Here is a 23,359-nt window from a genome sequence, read left to right as displayed (position 1 = left end):
GCTATTAGCTGCAATAAATTTATTATTAAAGAGGGAAAATGGGAATTTTGAATTCAGTGTATCAACATCAGATGAAACCTCTACACACTGAATACTGGGTAAACAAGGTGAAAAGGGTGCTAGACAATAGGAATGGAAGGTTGTTGGGATAAAGAGTTTCAGAATAAAGAAAAGATACAGAGTAAGAAGGTACCTGTAAGCATGAAAGGTACTGTGAAACTCATGAAAATTAAGAGATAAATTTCATGTTGATTGGTCCGTATTGAACTGTGATTACGTAGAAAATTAAAAGTTTTAGTTTAACAGTTCCACCTTTTCAATACAAAATTTTTGCAATGCGGTTTACATTAAAAATGAAACATTTATTTGGTATTAGTTTTGACCTAAGGTCAGGGTCATCATCAGCCAATAACACAAATTGCACAACGTATCAAATGGTCCATGAACAATGTACATATGCCATAAAAATATTGTGGTTTGATGCTAAAAGTTGAGAGTTGAAGATGAAAAATAGTCACAATTGTGATAAAAGTTTTAATTTATGCATAAAATGCATTAAAATAAGGCACATAACTGCCGTTGAAGGATGATTCAAGTTAATATGGATGTTGATGAGTCTTAAAACTTGCGTATCCTTCATTGCAAAGTTCTGATACCTATAAGTCATTATATGGTAGCAGTGGCATTTAGAAATTAAGTTATGCACATGCATTGAATAATGTAGAAACATGTTACGTTGTTGCCGTTCAAAGAGCTTCTAGTTTGATGCCCTTAAAAACTGAAGGCGAAAGTTGCGCATGAAGGTCAAATTATTTCTATGAAATAGGTGGTAAAGATTCGCAGTTCAGTGCGGAAACAAGTGGACCGATAAATAATAATAAAAGCCAAATTAGTACAAGGGCTGTTGAAAAAGGGGCCGATCGAATAGTAAAAAATAATTAAAATTATGATACATGGCTCACCTTGCGCTGTGGTGTGTTGGACATATTGCATAACTGATATGAAGGGAAGCATGAGTAGGGAAGATTAGGAAGGGAGGGGAAAAAACGGAGTAGGGCAGATCGGAGAGAACGGGGAAGGGAGTGGAAAGTGAGAAGGGGCTATTTTTATGCTGGGGATGAGGGGTGTGGGAATAGAGGTAATTGCTGCGGAAAGGTGCCATGAATTGAATGAAGATACACGCACTACAGTGATGGAAAACTTTTCTCCCACCATAATTATTTGCCGTTATGAGCCATTGTGTTGATGTAAATAAAATTAAAAATCGATATTAACGGTTATAGTTTGAAATCATGGCTTACGAAATATCAAAACTGCCACAAACTTCACATGTGAGTATAAGTGCAGTGTAATTTGAAATTCAAAGTGTTATGAGCATTAGCAAATCTTGAAATACAGAATATCTAAGCCAGTAGGATCGTTCCGATACCTAAGATACAAGGTAAGATAATGCCAACTCCTTCTGAAGTGAACAATCAGTGCGACATCTGTCGCAGAGAAGTAGGCAACAACGAACATGGTATACAATGCGAAGGATGCGACAAGTGGCAACATGTTGACTGCAACGGTCTCACGCGAGGTGAATATGTTATTGTTGTTATTATTATTATTATTATTATTATTATTATTATTATTATGACGCCGTCTTCCTCCGAAGGTTGGCGATCCAAATGATTATGATTACACGCGAAACGACAGCCCGGAAAATTTCTATCAACGTATCTCCATACCACCGCCGCAAGTCTTTCAGCCAGGAATTTCTCAGTCTTCCCATCAATCTTCTCTTGAATGATCAGTCGGAGAAGTTCATATCGTTCACCTCTCATGATGTGCCCGAGGTAGCTGAGCAGCTTACGCTCCTTGATGGTTAAGAGAAGCTCTATCTTCTTGTTCAAGATGTTGAGGACTTCCTCGTTTGTCTTCTTTTCTATCCAAGATATTTGGAGTATTCTTCTGTATAAGTACATTTCAAAAGATTCAATCCGCTTCTCCAATAAAGGGCTGAAAGTCCACCCTTCGATACCATACAGAAGGACAGGAAAGACATAACTTAGCATTCGAACTCTGAGCTGGTGAATAAGGTCCTCATGGTATTGAACATATTTTTTGCTTGTCCAATCTTTGATAAGATTTCACATTTTGTATCACAATGCTGGTTCACTAGAGTTCCAAGATATTTGATGGAAGATACTTGTTGGACGATGTTGTTGCTGATGTAAAGGGAGGCCTGTTTTGGTGTTTTTGAGAATACAATCAGCTTTGTCTTGTTAATATTCAAGGATAAACCGTAGGTTTCACTGGTCCTCATGATGTTGTTTATAATGATTTGAAGATCACTAGGGTTGCTGGCTAACACAATCGTGTCATCAGCAAATCGGATGTTATTAATGACAAAGCCATTGATCTTGATACCTAGGTTAAAATCTTCCATAGCCTCACTGAACACAGCTTCAGAATAGATGTTGAAAAGGAGTGGGGACAAGACACATCCCTGGCGGACACCTCTTCGTATAGCTATGTCCTCAATAGTAGTTCCTTGTATTTTGACCTCTGCCATTTGATTCCAGTACAAATGGGTAATGATACGAAGATCACCAACATCTTCACCAGTAGATTTTAAAATCTCAACAAGTTTTACATGAGATACGCAATCGAAAGCTTTTCGGTATACAAAATTATTTCTTTTCCACCTAGTCGATACAATGATTGCTTAAGGCAACTTAATGGTTAAAAGTGGTACATGTTTCGTGTATTATCAACATCTTATGTTAATTTTAAGGACACTTCCTATAAAGCATTTGTACTTTGTCAATTTATGTATTTTTCATCTAAACAGTGTTATGTGGCTGAAGATGTTGATAATATACGAAACATGTACCACTTTTAACCATTAAGTTGCCTTAAGGAATCATTGTATCGACTAGGTAGAAAATAAATAATTGTGAATATATTGAAGTGTGATACGGACCATGAAGCTGATTTTATGTAAGTTTTTTCGTAGTCGATGGAGCCAGCGTGCACATCTACATTCATATCTAGGCATCTCTGGATCAAAACATTCAAGGAAAAAAGAGCCTCGCGAGTACCTAGTCCATTCCTAAAGCCAAACTGAGTATGTCCAACTTGGCACTCGCATTTGAGGTAGATTCGAGTGTGGATGATACGTAGAAATACCTTTAGCACATGGGACATTAGGCTGATCATACGATAATCATCACAATGTGATGCACTAAGCCTTTTTAGGTACGGTGACAAAAGCAGATCTTAGCCAGTCAGATGAAATTCTACCAGATTTATATATTGCTTTGAATAATGTAGTTAGCAGCTCTAGTCCTCTGCCATGGCCTTCAGCAATGAGTTTGAGAGTTTCTGCATGAATCTTGTCTGGACCTACAGCTTTTCCATTCTTCTGGAGTTTGATTGCATACAGTACTTCCTCTTGAGTTATATTTGGACTTGTTTCGCTGCCTTCGCCAATAAAAGGGGGTTTGTCTGGCCTTACATCGCTGAATAGGTTTTCAACATATTTTTTCCAACACTTCAGCTTGTCTTTGATTCCTACCAAAATGGTGTCATTGGCATCCCTCAGTATAGCTGTACATGGCCTGTGATATTTCCCTACAAGTTCCTTGATCTTCTTGTGGAGATTAAACAAGTCATGTTTCTCTTGAAGAAGTTCTATTTCTCTGCATCTCGCCACGAGCCATAGTTCTTTTGCTTCCCTACATTTCCTTCTCACTGTCATGTTTAGTTCTTGGTATTGGACTTTACTTACATTTTTCACTTTCCGTCTTTGGTCCATAAGCTGTAGAATATCTTCTGTCATCCATGGCTGTTTTCTTTGAACTGTTAGAATGTCATTCTCTTGAGTACCAGTGAGTATGTTCTTTAGTGTAGTCCATTATGATTCAGTATCCTCTGTTTCCAAGTTGTTTATTGTTCTCATACGTTCTTTGATCTTCAAGGTTGTTTGAGCTCGAAATACGGGGTTGTCAAGGCTCTTTATATGGAAAAATTGCAAACTTTCTTGGCTCTGTGTAGAATGCAAGCCACGGGCTTTGCAGAGGTGCAACACAAAAGGCGAAGAATCAATAAAAATTCTAACAGACAAGGTTCAAGAACTATTGACCTTCATGGAAAATAAATTACAAGAGAAAATTTGGGAAGAAATCGTATCTCTCCTACCAAAAGGAGTAGATAAATATCAAGCAGGACAACCCGTAACCAAGAAGATCAAACAGAAGGCACCAACGCCTCCAACTTCGGATGTACATCAACTTAAACTACCAAAGACGAAACCAACAAAATCAACGGCTCCTGATCCAGCGCTGGATGAACAACAGGTGGCGTACACGACTCACACATAATTAGAAACATAGAGGAAGAAGGGGAGAAGGAAGACCATACAGAGAACGATCAAGAAAACCAATGGGGAACTCATACTTATCGTAAAAGGAAAAAGGTCATCATAGGCACTAAGACTGAGGGAGATAACTGAATCAGAGCTGATGACAGTACTGCATGGTTGTACGTGGGCAAGCTACATAACACTACAACAACAGATGGACTAAAATCTTACCTGAAAGAAAACAGAATATCTGGAGAAATTAAGTGTGAGGAACTAAACAATAGGGGAAACAACAAAGGTTTCAAAATTGGGGTGGATTTCGAGAATGTAGAGAAAATCATCTCACCAGGACTGTAGCCAAAATGTGTTGTAATAAGGCATTTTTGTTTCTTCAGGCAAAGACAGGGTGGAGTACCCCTCCGAAGCTAAAGAAATGACTAAATTAAAAGAAACTTCGCTATTGCTTTGGAATATAGAAGGTTTGTGAAATGTTATGAGAGTGATCCCAGATAATGCACTACAAGGGGACATAGTCGTACTAACAGAAACATTCTAATAGAATAAAATTTATTGTAGCCACCTATTCAATACAATTCACCGTTTCTGGTGATATTTAGGGAGATCAAGAATCCAGCAGATGCAGCTCTGCTACAGTCCTCACTTAATGCCCTCTCAAACTGGTGCCGTACTTGGAAACTTATCCCCAATCCACAAAAATGCAGCCACATGACCATAACACTACGTAAATCTTCTCTACCGACATCATATTACCTATTTTGTTGCAGGTTATAAACTTCATTTTCCTTGTCCGTATTGAAGATCTACTTGTGATACAATTCCTTTAGTTTTGCCAATTGCCACCTTTTCAATACAATAAAAATATATTACAAACTTACATATTTATTATGATGTTTACATGGTACATGTTTCGCTCCTTTTCGTGAGCATCATCAGCCAAACTATCATTAATCTAAGATTGTGTAAGATCATAAAACAATTCCTTTGGTTCAAGATTACTCCTATAAAACTAATTGACAATCTTATAACATTTTATGTCTTATTTTATGTCTTAAGTTAACACTTTTTGTCTAAAATCTTCTTCAGTCCAAACATTTTATCGCCGAAACTCGTCCGGTGAACATCTTCACATGTGTTAAGACATATTTTATAGTTGTGTGACTTTTAAAATGTTATAAGATTGTCAATTAGTTTTATGGGAGTAATCTTGAACCAAAAGAATTGTTTTATGATCTTACACAATCTTAGATTAATGATAGTTTGGCTGATGATGCTCACGAAAAGGAGCGAAACATGTACCATGTAAACATCATAATAAATATGTAAGTTTGTAATATATTTTTATTGTATTGAAAAGGTGGCAATTCGCAAAACTAAAGGAATTGTATTATATTACCTACTCGACAAGCCCATCACCGTGGTTACGCAACAGCGTGACCTAGGTGTAATATTCGATACAAAATTACAATTTAAGCCCCATATAGAAACATATACAACCAAGGCTATGAAATTACTAGGCATTCTCTATCGCTTCACAGAAATTTCTGACCCCATTGCTCTTCGTCACTTCTTCCCCACGATCGTTCAACCTCTCTTAAACTACTGCTCTCCGATTTGGACAACAGCCGCCCCCTCCAATACTAAGCAGTTAGGCAGAGCAGTGTCCTTCTTTGCTGCAATTGTAACGAACAGAAACCCCAAGCTCAGAAATCTGTCTACGCAGCAGGTATTAATGGCAATTAATGTGTCACCGCTGCACATCAGGCAACAGGTAGCTGACCTGAGTTTCCTCCACGAGATCTTAAATGGACATACCGCTCGGAACATCTTGTCTCACTCTTCTCTCTCCGCGTTCCTTCCCGCTCCACCAGAACCAAAGACCTTTTCCACATTCCCCACACTCAGCACTCAATACTTCAACGATCTTTCCTAATCCGCCTCCCAACACTCTTTAACAATATTAATAGGAGACAAGAGCTTGATATAGCATCAAATAAAAGTGTATTCGAGAGGTGTGTAAATAGTATCTTTAAAGATAAGTTGGTGTGAAGGGATTATACCGCCATCTTGACCCACGACGACTTGGCTATGAACATGGACATTCTCATGGTTTTCGATTTGTACAGTTATTAGCAGGATGTGTACTTGATCTTGTTATATTTTGTTACGTTTGTTATATTTTCTTCTTCTTCTTTTATGACCACATAGGATCACTTTAGTCAGTCCGTCGTTCAGGTCTCTTTGAAGGGATTGTTCGGGCTTTGCGGTCCTCCCAGTACTTCTTCAGACGCTCCGATCTTCGTGCCCTTTCCTCAGTTGAAAATGTGCGTGTTGTTGGTTTGTTTTGTGTAAGGGTAAAGCGGAGGTTTGTATTCTTGAGTTTTGTATTCAATTTTATCTTATTTTTGGTGTCTTCTGTTGTAAGGCCTATTTCCTTCAGATCCTCTCTTACTTCTCTGATCCATTTACATCCTGTTGTGGTATTTTTTGAGACGAGATTGTGTTGTACTAGTTGTTTCAGAAGTCTCGAGTCCTGCATCCTCATGATATGTCCAAAGAATCCCAGTCTCCTCTTACGCATAGTATCTGTAATGGGTTCTAGCTCTTTGTACACGACTTTGTTAGGTATTAACCGCCACTGTCCATCTTTCTGATATTTTTTGTTGATACAGGTTCTTCCAATCCCCCTTTCAATTTTCTGAAGTCTGTCAGTCTTTGATTGTTTATTCAGGTAAAAGAGTGTTTCTGCTGCATATGTAGCTTCTGGTTTTATAACTGTGTTGTAGTGTTTTATTTTTGTATTTATTGATAGACATTTCTTTTTGTAGATATCCCATGTTAATTTTTGTTTGTTATATTTTATTATGAAAGTTTACGTTTGTTAAATAGTTTGTTGACAGTGCAAGTGAAATTTGCTCTGTGTAGCTGTATCTTGTGCTTCGTGAATAAATAAATAAATAAATATAAATTCTAAGTGATTTGTATGCCCCAATAGCATTTCAGCAAGAACATCGAGATAGAAACATGGGAGAAACATTTTACTTCGATTCTTAATTACAGAAACCTCACTACAAATATCAAAGTAGATGTAACCATGAATCAAACTACCAACCTATCACTGAAAAAGAAGTTGCAGAGATAACAGAATCCAAAAAGAAGAAAGCTCCTGGCCTCGATGGTATATTAAATGAATACTTGAAATCTTCACTCGAACAGATGAACATGTTATGGACAAAACTGTTCAACAAATGTTTAGAAAAGGGAGATATACTGCAGAGCTGGAGGTATTCCAAAATTAAAATACTTTACCAAGGGAGAGGAAATATGGACTTCTTACAGAGGTATTGCCATAGAGAACAATGACTTTTAAGTGCTCACTAAAATCCTTTGTAACAGACTGACCAAGCTGGGTGACAACTCTGTCCCAGATTCTCAATTTGGCTTTCGAAAGGGTAGATGGACACTCCATGCAGTAAAGAATCTTTTGAATGACGTCGATGATACCTTAAAGATGGAAAAAGGAAAATTCTTTGCAGTATTCATAGACTTCAATAAAGCTTTCGACTTGCTGGACAGAGAAGTACTTACCACGAAACTAGAATGCTTAACAGGAAAGGAAAACTACCTGTCCATAATCGGAAACATTCTATCGGACACGAGTGATCATAGACGATGGCATCACAACGTCCAGTGACATAACCCAAACGAATGGAGTACTTCAGGGGGGGCCCAGTGAGTCCTATATTATTCAATATCGCAACTTCCAATGTGACAAGAATCATCCATGAGAAGGATAAGAAAGTCGTGATTTACAGTACATGTGGGTTCAAATCCCACTGTCGGCAGCCCTGTAGATGGTTTTCCGTGGTTTCCCATTTTCACACCAGGCAAATACTGGGGCTGTACCTTAATTAAGGCCATGGCCGCTTCCTTCCAGCTCCTAGGCCTTTCCTATTCAATCATCGCCATAAGACCTATCTGTGTCGGTGCGACGTAAAGCCACTAGCAGAAAAGAGGTTCAAGATACACTTGATAGACTCGGAATGGGCTATAGAAAATAAATGCACAATTGACACAAAAAAGACAGTTCAAATGACATTCCGGAAAGGAGGAAAGATTGCATCAAGCGACCAATTATCCTTGGGGGGAAACAAATTAGCAATTGTAAATCAGTTCAGATATCTGGACATTACCCTCCAAATGACCCGGACCTCCTTCTCTATACATCTAAAAGAAAAAGCAACAGCAGCAATTATAGCCATGGAAGACATTCAAAATCCAGAAAAATTATCCTTGACCACCACGATGAAACTATTTCAAGCGAAAATAATGCCGGTTCTAACATACGGAATGGAACTTATATGGGACCGTTTAAAAGTAAGCGACCTACAAACCCTAGAGAAAGTGAAGGCATCATTCTTCAAGAGAACACTCGGTGTATCAAAATTCACCCGATCAAGATTTGTATACGTACTAACAAAAGAAGACTATACAAGAGATCAGAAATAAAATCCTACCTTCTGCCTGTCAGCAAACATTAAGAAGACGAGAAAAAAAAAAGAATTGATATTTGGTGGGAATTTTACAGCACCAACGTAATGACGAAAAGGGACTGGACCCAATCAAGCTTCGAGTTGAGACATTGATCACCAGGTTTGCATATCATAGTTTCCATCATGCAGTCTGCATCAGTAAGAGATTCCATGAACGGTGTGATTTCTGTATATGTGATTGTGTGACTACGCTAAACAAACATAATGCACACTGTGCGCACTTCTTAATTATATATTATTCTTCCAATGAAAAATTGGTTGTAACCATCGGATTTAGCAATATCTCAAATGGTGTTCAGTTCGTTTTTTAGTGTTTTTTTTTAAGACGTGGGTACATTAAAGGCTCGGTGAACTAAGCTATTGTAAGTTGCTCGTTTGTTAGTTTGTGGATGAACCTTGGCGGATTGTAGAAGCACTTTGAGTGGGTTTTCTGAAGATCTTATAATTTTAAAAAGTTGGGTGTCTGGTAATGCTTAAATCAGAATGGAAGATCAAAAGACCTTTACTAGAATTCTGCAAAATGAGTAAAAAGATGGCATATGACAGATTTACAAATGAAGTAAGAGGTATGGTGTGGTGGGTAATTGGTATATACAAAAATAAAAGTCAAAGAAAGAATCATTGTTTATTTGGATAAACTATAAACAAGGCACATCTGTTAAAGATTCTGTAAGGAGACAGATTCACTTGGAAACAGATACCTTGATGGTGAATCTAGGGTTAAAATAGAAAGATAGAAAGGTGATCGGCAGGCAGCAGTATTCGGTTTGCAAGGCCTAGGGAGTCGTTTCATTTTACGTTCCCTCTCTTTTGCTGATTCCTTCATTTTTAGAAGTCTGACATCTTCTGTTTTTATTTCTGATTATTGTTAAGCGAGTTTAGTTGCTCATTTGTACATCCTCTTGAAAAAATTACCACCACCTCAATTCCACACAGTTGTCAAGCTGTTGAATATAGATCTTCCCTATCCCATCGTCGCCATAAGACCTATCTGTGTCGTTACGTGAAGCAAATTATAATTTAACCCTCCAAGTGTGACCGTTTCACTCTTAAGTGCTGAGGATTCTTAAGACAGATACTTTTTTTAAAAAATTATATACATACATTATCATTAAAGACTGTTACGCCTTTCAGCGTTCAGTGTGCAAGCCTCTTGCTGGGGCTGTACCTTAATTAAAGCCATGGCCGCTTCCTTCCCATTCCTAGGCCTTTCGAGTCCCATCGTCGCCATAAGACCTATCTGTGTCGGTGCGACAAAGCAAAATAGCAATAATAATCTGCAAGCCACTGTGAATTTACTAAACGTCACCACAATCCTCTACTTGCAACTAGTGCTGTGGCCTCATTTAGTTCTACACCTCTTATCTTTAAATCGTTAGAAACAGTCTAACCATTGTCGTCTTGGTCGCCCTCTACTTCTCTTACCCTCCATAACAGAGTCCATTATTCTCCTGGGTAACATATCCTCCTCCATTCGCCTCACATGACCCCACCACCGAAACCGGTTTCCATCGAGTTCATTCCTAATGTAGCCTTTATCTCCTCATTCCGAGTACCCTGCTTCGGCCCTTGTTTGGAGCCATTTCTGATATACCTTCTTTTTATGTTTACAAGCTGCTCTCACTTCATCATTCCACCAAAATGTTTGCCTTTTTCCTTTACACACAGTTGTTCCTAGGCATTCCCTTGCTGTTTTTACTGCAGCATCCCTTAATGCCACACATTCTCTTTCTATATCCTGAACTTGCTTACTGTGTACTGTTCGTAACTTCTCACTAATCATATCCATGTACTTCTGTCTAATTTCCTCGTCCTGGAGATTTTCTACCCTTATTCATTTGCAGACAGACTGACTTCACTTTCTCAACCCTAGGCCTAGAGATACTTCGTTCACTACAGATCAGATAGTGGTCTGTATCATCGAAAAATCCCCGGAAAGCTTGTATATTCCGAACAGATTTCCTGAATTCGAAGTCGGTTAAGATATAGTCTACATATGGCATATGATATATCAATTTGTTCAGGAAGAATTAGAGAATAAGATAATTTTAGGATGTTTTAATTACAAGTGTCCAGTAAAAATATAATGGATGATTAGTCATATTTTTTTTAAAAATTCAAAAGTTATTCCAATTTTTGAGGTTGATCACATGCACTACATTATCTGAAATTCAATTCTAAGGTATACAAATGTGCCAAATTTCATTACAAGCACAATGATGTATAACAATAGAAACTTCAATGAATAATAAAAAGTCACAGGTAAAAAGACTCGGGGAGAGTCTGTTATGGTGGGTCAATGTGTCTAGATGTGCCTGGTAGGGTTAGCATGTTTGGATAGTGTACATCACTACTTGACGCATCACTATAGTCATGGATATCTAAATTAGGGTCATATTCTTCCTCATTTCCACAAGAAAAGTCCTCTAATGATAAATCACCAGGAAAATCTACATTACCAATGTCGTCTTCACTTTCATCACTCTCAAGCTCCTCCAATGCTTCTCTAATTTGCACTTGAACCACTTCGTTCACTCATGTTTATATTATAATAATCACTAAACTAACATAAACCAATGACAATAGAGTAAATCTTGCACACAATTATCACAAATTGGCTAGCAAGCAATAATCTTCAAACACCCGAAGCAGCTGGACAGTTTGAGTAGATGTAAACAAAGACCAGTTCACAGCTGACAAGATCGCCGCTTACTGCTTTCCTTCCCCAACGCAAGAGCAACTAGCACTGCCTACCAGATACAAAATTTCATTTTGCAGCGAAAATGTTTGTAAAATCATTTGTTATACCCATTTTACAAATCGTTTCACTGCGAGATGACAGCACTTAAGCCGAGATCCGAATCGTCTCGTAGCAAGACAACATAGCGCTTGGAAGGTTAAACATATTAACAGAATATAAGACGAGCACTAATGTAAATAACAAAGAGTGCTTGTCCTAGATTATGTCTAAAAATTCTCGTAACTTTACTATCTATATCTTATATGACAGCACGTAGTATGTTATATTAATAATGTTATTGTCCGCCTTGGTAGCGTAACGGTAAGAACTATCAGCTGCCGTTCTCGGCCCGGGTTCGATTCCCAGTACTACCAGAAATTTAAGAATGGCAGCAGGCCTGGTATATGGTTGAAATGGTACATGCAGCTCACCTCCATTGGGGGTGTGCCTAAAAAGAGCTGCACCATCTCGATATCAGGACACAAATTTAATAATTTAATAATGTTATTGATTTTATTTACCACCAACTACTTTGGCGATTTTCAGGAGACACAGAGGTGCCGAAATTTTGTCCTGCAAGAGTTCTTTAACATGCCAGTAAATCTACCAACATGTGCCTGGCATATTTAAGCACTTTCAAATACCACCAGGCTGAGCTGGGTTCAAACCCGCCAACTTACACGCAAAAGGCCAGCTCTTTACCGCATGAGCCACTCGGCCCAGCTAAGTTATAACAGTTTAATTTGCTTTGTTATCATAATGATTGGTGGTTTTCCTTGGAACACAACCGTTGTTTCCAACAATACTTTCAGTATTGCTAGAAAGAACAGTAAATGTGAAAACTCTGCTGTGATGTATGTACCGTATATCCCTAATTGGCAAATATTACATAATACTAGTTTTGTTTTAATAGCAAACATTATTGTGGTTAATGAAATCATTCCTCATTGGATTCTACTGTCTGTACCAGCTAATCACCTATTCTGTACTCCAGTCCATGGCAGTCATGAGTTTGCTGCTTATTTTCATTTTGACAATCTGGCAACTTTAAAATATTGTGCACAATTACCTACCATGCTGCAATTTTTGTAAGAATCAACAAAAGTCAATTTGCTTCAATTTACTTGCTTTGTGGAAGGTTAAATAAATGTATAATAATAGTAAGGTTTTAAAGTGTTGTACCATTCTTAAAAATAAATTTGAGTTCTTGGGTCCCATGGCTCTGTCTAGAAATATGAAAGGTCGCTACTGGAAGTGTGACCCAGTATTTCTTTTAAGTCTTCATTGTACCATTATTTTATCTGGTTGGGAGTGGACAGTTTACACTGTGAGAGATTATCGAAATTCCCTACAGTGAACCAATTACAGTCCATAGATTTAGTCCTTTTGTATAAATTTAAATTCAGATGTTATTTGGAATTCTAACTGAAAATTAAGCAATCTACTATAGTAGAATATCAGACTTACCTCACAATCTTGTCTTTCACTTTTGGTATATTGTATGAAATTGGCAACAGTGGGTGTGAGGCTTAACACTGATGTTGTCATTCCTCAGGTTGTCATTGTTGGTGTACCCATTGTAGAACTGTGACAATGTGTTTCAAGAGTATAAAATGTATAACATTCATGTGTTCTTTCAAGTAAGTTGGAAGACTTATATGTCAGCCTCATGTCCGTATATATACCGGCATGTAAAATACTCCTATGGGGCTAATTTCCGGCACCTTGGTTTTTCTGAAAACTGTAAAAGTAGTTAGTGGGACATTAAATCAATATTACTATTAAACAGTAATAAATCCTCAGTCATAGGAACAGATGGATAATAATCTTAGTGATCAGGATTAACGGTATTCTAGGACAAGTATATTTCTCATTCTTCATTACTTTCCATTAGTGCATGTTATATTTTCTTAACTTCCTTTGCTACACTTTTTCTGTACAAAAGAAATTTTTCTTTCCAGGATTTCTTAACATTTATTTCATCCTACAAATAAGTGAGGGGTTTCCTTTGTTAGTGCATGAGAATAATTATTTTTGTAATTATAATCTCTGATAACTGACTTGATGTCATGTTTGATTTGGATCAAATTTAAAATTGCCTCTGTATTGTTCAATCTGGTTTCTTCACAGACGTGTTCTGTTCAGATATTCTTCTTGTTAAATGACTTTTCCTACCTCTTTGTGCTGTTACATCCTAGTTAAGAGGTAATGAATGACCACCGCACTCTGTTGTCTTACAGTGCTGTAGTGCAAGCCTTGTTAGTTCTATGTAAACAAATATGTCTGATTCTTCAGCGCTGCCAACATCAGTACTTTCTTAATCAGTGAAACCCTGTTGCAATGACATAGATACATTGAAGTATCTGCATCTTGCCATTAACGTGACACTGATATATTATAAAACTTTACCTGGAAACAATGTTGGACAACATTTCACAATATAGCTAATTAGTGTACTGCCATATTGAATTTGTTTTTTTAACAATGCAACAAATGACAATTTGCTTGAACTATCATGTCATGGGAAGCGTCTTTGAAATTAATTCTCAGGGTTGTAAAAATATTCAGGACCGGGCGAGTTGGCCGTGCGCGTAGAGGCGCGCGGCTGTGAGCTTGCATCCGGGAGATAGTAGGTTCGAATCCCACTATCGGCAGCCCTGAAAATGGTTTTCCGTGGTTTCCCATTTTCACACCAGGCAAATGCTGGGGCTGTACCTTAATTAAGGCCACCCCTACACCACGGGGCCGGCATTTTCTGTTGTATAGTGGTTGATTATGAAGTCTGTGTGTGTTGATTTCTTAAAATGACAACATATTGAATGATGTTTCAGCCAGTGATGGTAGTCGTAGCCACAGAAAGTATACATGCTTCATTGTATTAGGTTATAAAAGTATATGTTCATGTAAGGGTGGGTTGGTGTGTCTTTGGCATTCATAACGAACACACCTCTCCTCTGCAAGCAATTAGAAGTAAGATTAGCTTCATTTTTATCTTTTGCTGTAATGCTGTTAACTTTTCGGGGCCTTTAGTTATCTAATACCATTTTGTGGTTATAGTAATTCTCTGTGTTCATCCCTTCAACTACTGAGAAGCTCTATAGTACTAGTAATTTCTCTGTAAAAATAGGCTAGCAAAGCTTTTGGCGCGGATCATTCGCATTCAACTTAGTCAGCTGCACTGGAATTCGATTGCACAGACATAAAGGAGACGAGTACCTAACCTTCTATAGTACACATCTGATCTCAGCAACGTTTCTTGGAAACATTTTTGGAATCGTGCTACATAGATGCTGTTAAGTTTATGAAACTGCTTTTCAATGTGATCATTTAAGACCGACTCCAATCCTCAGATCGTAATATTTTTAAAAATCATGGCGGCCGAAGTAGCCGGATTGCTGAGATTGGCTAACGCAAAAATATCACATACAGTGGCGGTAATTAAACATGATGCATGTAACATCAAAGGGAAAATCACTTTTTCATGTACGAAAACGCTTCGCCAACAAATACGCGCCGCATATAATCAACTAGAATCACATATTTTCTACTAGAAAAGAAATGTAATTTTGTCAAATAGTGTTTTCTCTTATCCTATTTCACTTGGCTGGATAGATGAAAATACATGATAAAACTGTTAAAATTATATTTATAAGATCATTTTGAATGTTTCAAAATAAATTAAGATGCGAGATTCCTCAATTTATTCGCTCTCATGAGAACTAGGAAACATAATTTGTTGCCTTAGTTTTGAAGTCGTGGACAGTTTTATATTCAGCACCCAATGAAAGGGAAGTACACCCGAAATAATGTTATTGGCTTTACTAATTAAGGGTTATAAATTTCATGTTGTTGGTCCGTATTGAACTGAGAATAACATATGAGTAACAACACAGTAAAAGTTTCCACCTATTCAATACAAAATATATTCACAATATTTTAAAATTACATGGTACTAGTTTCGACCCATCTAGGGGTCATCATCAGCCACATCAAAGCAAAGATCACTCTTGACGAAATCCTAAGAACATGTTAATTTTAACAGTAAGATTATTATGGAATAACAAGTGAATGTGGTAAATGAAAAGAGATGTTAGTATGGGACAGGTGAGTAAATAAATATACAAGGAATATACAATAAGAGGTTTGGAACAAAGTATAAAAGGGGGCTTAGTGTTGTAAAAATTATATAATCATGGAAAACAGTAAGTCCTCGAACCCTCGTATTAGCAAACAAGGGCCCTTTACTCGACATAATGGAAAATTACTACGTACACCTAGACCAATACTTTAACGCCAGTCGCAATCTCAATGAAATCTCAGAGAAACCCAACATACTCTTCGATCTATTTATCACTTTCCTCAGAAACAATAATGCAGCCAACCAAAACTCAATCCTAAATTTAATCAAAGGTACTTTTCCGAGACAATTACCCTTTCTCCCGCACCCTTCAGCCCCTCCGTAAGCCCTCTTCCCCTCCTAAACCACCTCCACTCTTCGTAAGCCATATATAATTTTATATGTGTCATTTCACATTGCAATCTTCATTATAAGGACTTACTGTTTTCCATGATTATATAATTTTTACAACACTAAGCCCCCTTTTATACTTTGTTCCAAACCTCTTATTGTATATTCCTTGTATATTTATTTACTCACCTGTCCCATACTACCATCTCTTTTCATTTACCACATTCACTTGTTATTCCATAATAATCTTACTGTTAAAATTAACATGTTCTTAGGATTTCGTCAAGAGTGATCTTTGCTTTGATGTGGCTGATGACCCCTAGATGGGTCGAAACTAGTACCATGTAATTTTAAAATATTGTGAATATATTTTGTATTGAATAGGTGGAAACATTTACTGTGTTGTTACTCATATGTTATTGGCTTTACGTCCCAATAACTATTTTTTACGGTTTTCGGAGATGCCAAAGTGCCGGAATTTAATCCTGCAATAGTTCTTTTACGTGCCAGTAAATCTACCGACACAAGGCTGATGTATTTGAGCCCCTTCAAATACCACTGGTCTGAGCCAAACCTGCCAACTTGGGGTCAGAAGGTCAGTGCTTTAACCATCTGAGCCACTTGGCCAAAGTACTCCCGAAATGATTATGTTAACCCAATGAACGGCCCTGGTAATGCTGACATGGCATAGCAGCACTTCACACAATGATGGTAACCTTAGTAATGAAATGTTCAGACACTAAAGATACACTAGTAATCGGTTTTTGCGCATTAAAAATCATGAGTGCCAAAATCTCTATTGACTCTAAAAACTGATACTTAACCACATGGACGAGCTTCGGTTCGGTGCAGTCTGCTTGATAAAAGATAACCACAGTATGAATCGGATGTTGGTAGTGTAAAACCCTGCGTTACAAACCCAGCTAAGCCCTTCAAGTCACTATTTCTTCTGTTTAACAGTATACAGATTGCTCCATCTGTCACACAAGTTTTGTTACACTCCAAGATCCAGCCAAACATTTCCGCAGACAAGCACAGATTATTGTAAAATACACTTGCATCTAAATCACTAGACTCTTTAAAGCATATAGGCACTGACGGAATATCACAATATCAATTATATTCTATCTAAATTAATATTTTTTGAGGAACACGAATAGGTTCACTGTTTGGAATTAGAGAAAAATCTTCCCTAACCTCAGACTTATTTTCAAAATAATATATGCAGACTACAGTTTTATCATTGACTTCAAAATAATCACGATGTATATTCCTACTCCAGTTCTCTCTTAATGTTTTATTCCGTAGAAAACTTAAGAATAATTGTCTGAGAGGCATTGGCATAGTTAGACTTAGACCTGGTTAACAACATAACACGATCAAAACAAACACTAGTCTCGCATGACTGCACATGAGTACAGATCCCAGGTGTCCACTGACTCATATAAATACACTCCCACACTTATATTCTACAAAGAAACTAACATTTATCGTCAGCATGCATGAAATGACAGAGACTACATACGATTACAACAAACTAAAACAAACCCACATTTCCAACATGTCCGGCTACTCGATTCGCCATCTTTGATGATCGAGAGTAGCATTAAGGTCGGAGGATTGGAGTCGGTCTTGGATAATTCCTCGGGAGTGTTATTTACAGGGGTGCTTCTGCACCCGGTGTGCATATTGAGATATTGAAGTATATGCATCTCCCTTCTGCCATTTTACAAACAGACCAAAACAAAGGGAACTATGACAAAGTAAAAGCCCTTTCTTTTGCATTTAAACATAATTTGTAGTCTCCATTGAAGGGACTGTCTCAACTGTTATCAGTCGCAGAGCTTACAAATGGACGGGTTGGCTTCAAAATCCTCCAGCATCAGCATCTCATTCTATTTGGCCTGTTACAAATTGATGTAATAGGTAATAAAGCATACTGATTGTTCAGAAGAAATATTAAAATGCAAAATGTATCAGCCAAATCTGTTAGCAAAATATTTGCTAAAATTATAAAACTGCATAAAGATTAAGCCAACAGAAGTGCATACTAAAGTCAGAGTCTGAAATATGAAATCAAACCAAAATTGGTATCTAGCAGTTTTATTTTTATTACGTACATACATCTTCTGTTCACAAAATATTTGCTAAAATGATCAAATTGTGTAAAGATTAAGCCAACAGAAGAATATACTAAAGTCAGATTATGAAATATAAAGTACCGAGCTCGATAGCTGCAGTCGCTTAAGTGCGGCCAATATCCAGTAATCGGGAGATCGTGGGTTCGAGCCCCACTGTCAGCAGCCCTGAAGATGGTTTTCAGTGGTTTCCCATTTTTACACCAGGCAAATGTTGGGGCTGTACCTTAATTAAGGCCACTGCCGCTTCCTTCCCATTCCCAAGCCTTTCCTATCCCATCGTCGCCATAAGACGTATCTGTGTCAGTGCAACGTAAAGCAAATAGCAGAGAAATATAAAGTCAAACCAAAATTGGTATCTAGCTTTTTTTTTTTTTACATCGGTCATCTTAACACTAGAACCGTCGGAGCGGTCAAAATGACCGCTACACATTTTCAAAGCCTTCTTTTGACCACATTTTTTGTCCTATTGTAAAGAGCTTCAGTGACTTTTCCTGATTACCGGTCAGAATCATCCGTATTAAATGTAATTAATTTTGCGTCATTGGATAGGGCGTAGGTAACGAGTATACCTAGAACCGCCGAAGCGGTCATTTTGACCGCTGTATTGATTATCATAATAAAATGTGTTAGAACATGTGCTTATTCCTCTGGTTGAGATAATATTTGTTTATAATTATTCTCCCTGCAATAATGTAAGCACAACAATGAAACTCTGATAGTCTACGCACGGCCATTGTTCAATTTCCTCTTTATTCGTTTATTGAAAGGCGGCTACGAGGGCTAATGGTTCACTCTCCTCTGAGAGTAGCGAACATTCTTCCGCTCTCACAATCCCCTTCAAGGCCTCCCTCACCCCTCCTCTCTCCGTGAGCCAATCACAACCTTGGGACAACTGTCCACTAATCTCTCTCGGCAGTCTGGAGCCACAGCTTCGTCAGCTTGTCACAGACCATGGCTCGTAGACCACCGACCCTTACCGATGAAGAATTACTCACTCTACTGCATGACATTCCAGATGATATGTCTGAAGTTGAATGTGACCCAGATGTAGAGGACCTACGAGAAGAAGCTGCGGACGAAGATTACTACCAACCAAGTGTCCATTCTGAAAGCAGTGATTCAGATGATGCTGAATACCAAATTGTTGAACCAGGTAAGTTACAATAATGATATACGTTATCTTGATGTCAACATTTCAACTTTGGTACTCAAATTCAACATTTAGACTGCAATTATGCCTGGTATAGGCCGAGAACTGAAAGTTATCAATTGTTCTATTACAGCAGCAGAAAATGTAGCACGAAAAGCTGGAAATAAGAGGGGACGAATCAACACAAGCCTCCCAGGAACAAGTAATACGTTGCTAGGTACAGACGGCATCACGGAGTGGACTGTAGGAGAGTTTGGGAAGACTACACCTGGCAGGATGGCTTGTCACAACATCTTGAAAGAAAATCCAGGACCTACTCCATATTCAAAGCGGCATGTTTCTGACGACAGTGTAGCGAGTGCATGGCGTCTTGTTATTGATGAGTCTATATTGAAACACATCAAACACTGTACGGAAACGGAAGCAAAACGTGTTCTAGGTAATGAATTGTGGAGTGTAAGTTTAGAAAAACTGGAGGCATTCATTGCCTTAGTGTATGCTCATGGTGTTCTTGTAGCCAGTAACACTGAACTTGATGAACTCTGGTCTAAAAAGTGGAGGCCACCATTCTTCAGTGAAACAATGGGGAGGAATTGTTTTCGAGAAATTCAAAGATTTTTGCGTTTCGACGTCAGAACTACAAGATCAGAACGTTTGAAGACTGATAAATTTGCGTTAGTATCAAAAGTATGGAACAAATTCATTGAAAATTGTCAATTGACTTATATTCCAGGTGAAAATCTGACGGCTGATGAGCAGCTTTTCCCAAGCAAAACAAGGTGTCCATTCTTACAGTACATGCCGAACAAACCAGATAAATTTGGAATTAAGTTTTGGCTTCTTGTGGACGTTGACTCAAAGTTTCTGTGCAATGGGTTTCCTTACCTAGGAAAAGACGATCTCAGAGGACGTGACGAGACTCTTCCCGAAAGCGTAGTAATGAAGTTGATGGAACCATTTCAAAAGAAGGGGCGAAACGTGACTACAGACAACTTTTTTACAACAGTGAAACTTGGTAAGAAGTTGAAAAGTAATGGTACGAATATTGTTGGAACCATTAGACGATCAAGGAGAGAAATACCTAAAGCTGTGAAGGCTATGAAAGCTAGTCTTTACGACTCAACTCTCCTGAAACATTTCAATGACACATTTACTGTTTATCAAGGTAAACGAAACAAGAACGTCCTTCTATACAGTACTTTGCACTCAGAAGTTGAAATTCAAGCTAATCCCAAAAGGATTCCCGAAACAGTAGACTTCTACAACAATACAAAATATGGTGTGGACGTGGTGGATCAAATGGGAAGAAAATATACTGTTCGATCCGCTACCCGAAGATGGCCTGTTCATGTATTTCATAATATTCTTGACTTGGCAGCTATCAATTCCTGGATCATTTTCAAAAAAGTGACCGGGAAGAAGATCAGTCGCCGAAATTACATCCTGAAGCTGGCAGAGGAGCTTCGTATGGGGTACATGGAATCGAAACCTAAGTATGTGGAAAGAGAACCCGAATTTAGGGAGCCTGTGGAAGGAAATGTACAGAGGAGGCAATGCCAAATGAAGAAATGCAGGAATAAGACAAACTTTACCTGCAGAAAGTGCAAACAGCGAGTGTGTGGTTCTTGCTCAAAGGACATAACTAAGGTCGTGGTATGTAGTTCCTGCTTCTAAAGACGCAGAATTGCATCAGCGTGTGCAAATACACTAAAGGAAAAGAAAGACAGTGTTTCAAAAATATGGTGTGGTACGTGGATTTGGCGAACATATTTCAGGTCATGAATTACACTAAATAAAATGTTACAGTAATTTTCTTTTCTGTTAATATGTAATAACTATTTTACAGTTTAGACTAAAAGAATTTGAAGTAAAAGCAATGTTTGTTTATTAGATAAGTGTGTTTTAGAGAAACATATCTGTGTTTGTAATAAATTAAGAAAATATTACATTTGCAATACAATGAAATAATTTGTTTCTTTTCTGCTTTAGATCCCATAATTAATGTTTTATAAACTTAGTAACACATATTTGAAAGTATGACAATGAGTTACTATACGTATTTAGAATAAAAATAATAATTCCAATACAGCGGTCAAAATGACCGCATCGGCGGTTCTAGGTATACAATATGTTCCGGCGGTTCTAGTGTTAATGGAAGCAGGTAGTTCCTTAGTCTGAAAAACTCGCAAACTACACTAACCTGCTGCCAAAGTGGCCTTTAGGGAAAACTTCAAACGGTTTTGTGTAGACCCACAAGATTTATTACAGAGATGCAAGAAAGTAAATGGTGTGAAGTGTTGTGGCTAGCCAAAAGTTGTTGTAAGTGCTGTGCTCTCAAACATTCCTTAAGGTATGTATTTTTTTGCATCAACTGAGCATTTATTGCTGAAAATAAAGCAATAAGGAAGTAGTTGTTAAATTGGTACAGAAAGTGGTTCTTTGAACTTTTTGTAATTTACAAACTTATCTTGAAATTGTACCAGTCTCCTCTTCCTCTAACCTAACCAAAATCAAAAGGTGCTTTTTTGTCAAAGCATTCCATGTGTGTGATACTTGTTTTAAGAATTTTTGAAGTCAAGGTGCATGTTTTAGAACAGTTTCTGGTAGCCTATAGACTATGTATACTGTAATGCAGTCCTGCAAGGGATGTTTCTAGTGGCATTCTACTTGCTAGCTTTTACCTATACAGACATAATTCTCACTGCTAACAAAATCAAAACTTAATGAAATTCTGAGGTTTTCATGAATTGGTCTAGCACTATACATTGCAATTCAAATTTGTACACAGCTTGAGAAGGCTACTTTATGGCATGTATTTTCAAAATCCATGTTCCACATCAATACTCAAGTTGTTTATTCATTGTCATCTTTCAGGACTCAGATCTGTATGATTTTCTTTTCTCATATTCTGTACTGATAATTCTACAATCTCCTTTGCTATTACTACATCCTGTGCCTGTGTCAAGTCTTTTCTTGGTGTAATTGTTTGTCTTTCCTTTTTTTTTTTTTTTTACATATAAAAAGACACAAAAAGAGAGTAGTTGGATTAGAATTATTTTGATGACTTATTCTGTTAATCTAGACTGTAGGTACACTCAGCCGCACAAAAATATTTAATTTTATACATTCTCGAAATGCAGGGATATTTGTAAATTGTTGATAGCTGGTGGCCAAAGAGAAAATACTTGTAATTCTATTTCAAACGAGAGATTTTTAAAGAGTGAAATCTTCTGTGACTGCCAATTCTTGTGCGGTTGAGTGTACGTATAAAGATTTTCTATATGGACTGATTGTAACCAATCCTGGAACTGGAGGTCATTTTAAACAGATATTTTGCAAGAGCAGTATCTCAAACATGAATGTTATTGGAGTTCATCCAATGGTAAAATCTTTTAATATACTAAATATACTAAAAACATTTTATACTAAAAACAGCTTTGGCAAATCCATCCGTTCTACTGGACTGATTTGCTTCATTTCTGTTTTATTCTCTCCGGAATTACCTGCCGGTGAATCATGAGACATTGATAGGTCTCTAAGTTCAGCCAACTTTGAGTAATCATAAAATCAAAATTAAATGACCACTCCAATAATTGAAGGCGAAGATTTACCCTAACACGCAATACATTCTGTACTTAGCGAGTTACTAAGTGACTGACAATTTCATTAATATTCTGATAGCCTATACTGTAAGTGATTTTCATCCTTAGTAATGTGATCCCATGCAGCCATGTGAGTTATCTGACCTATTTATAACAAATGCTGCTGAGCAGCACGTGTCCACTAATATATTATCAAATCACAAAAGAACAACTTTAGGTTATAAGTTTCTATGGTAAAGAATGATAGAGGTGACAGTGGAAACATCTGTGGCGCCTCGATACCGGGTTTGCTTTTTGGAGAGGAGATGTGCTCAATGCTGGCTAGGTACTGATGCGACC

The 23,359-nt window shown here is 37.6% G+C and overlaps 1 protein-coding gene across 1 annotated transcript in view; it reads left to right on the top strand.

The window, feature by feature from the left end:
* The window catches only part of Ythdf (YTH domain-containing family protein), a 115,544-nt gene that overhangs the window by 44,734 nt on the left and 47,451 nt on the right, over window positions 1–23,359 (top strand). The window lies entirely within an intron of this gene.

The sequence above is a fragment of the Anabrus simplex genome, chromosome 14 (assembly GCF_040414725.1).
Source record: "Anabrus simplex isolate iqAnaSimp1 chromosome 14, ASM4041472v1, whole genome shotgun sequence".
Lineage (NCBI taxonomy): Eukaryota > Metazoa > Arthropoda > Insecta > Orthoptera > Tettigoniidae > Anabrus > Anabrus simplex.
The sequence above is the reverse complement of the archived record's forward strand: the minus strand, read 5'-3'. Positions and strand labels throughout refer to the sequence as shown.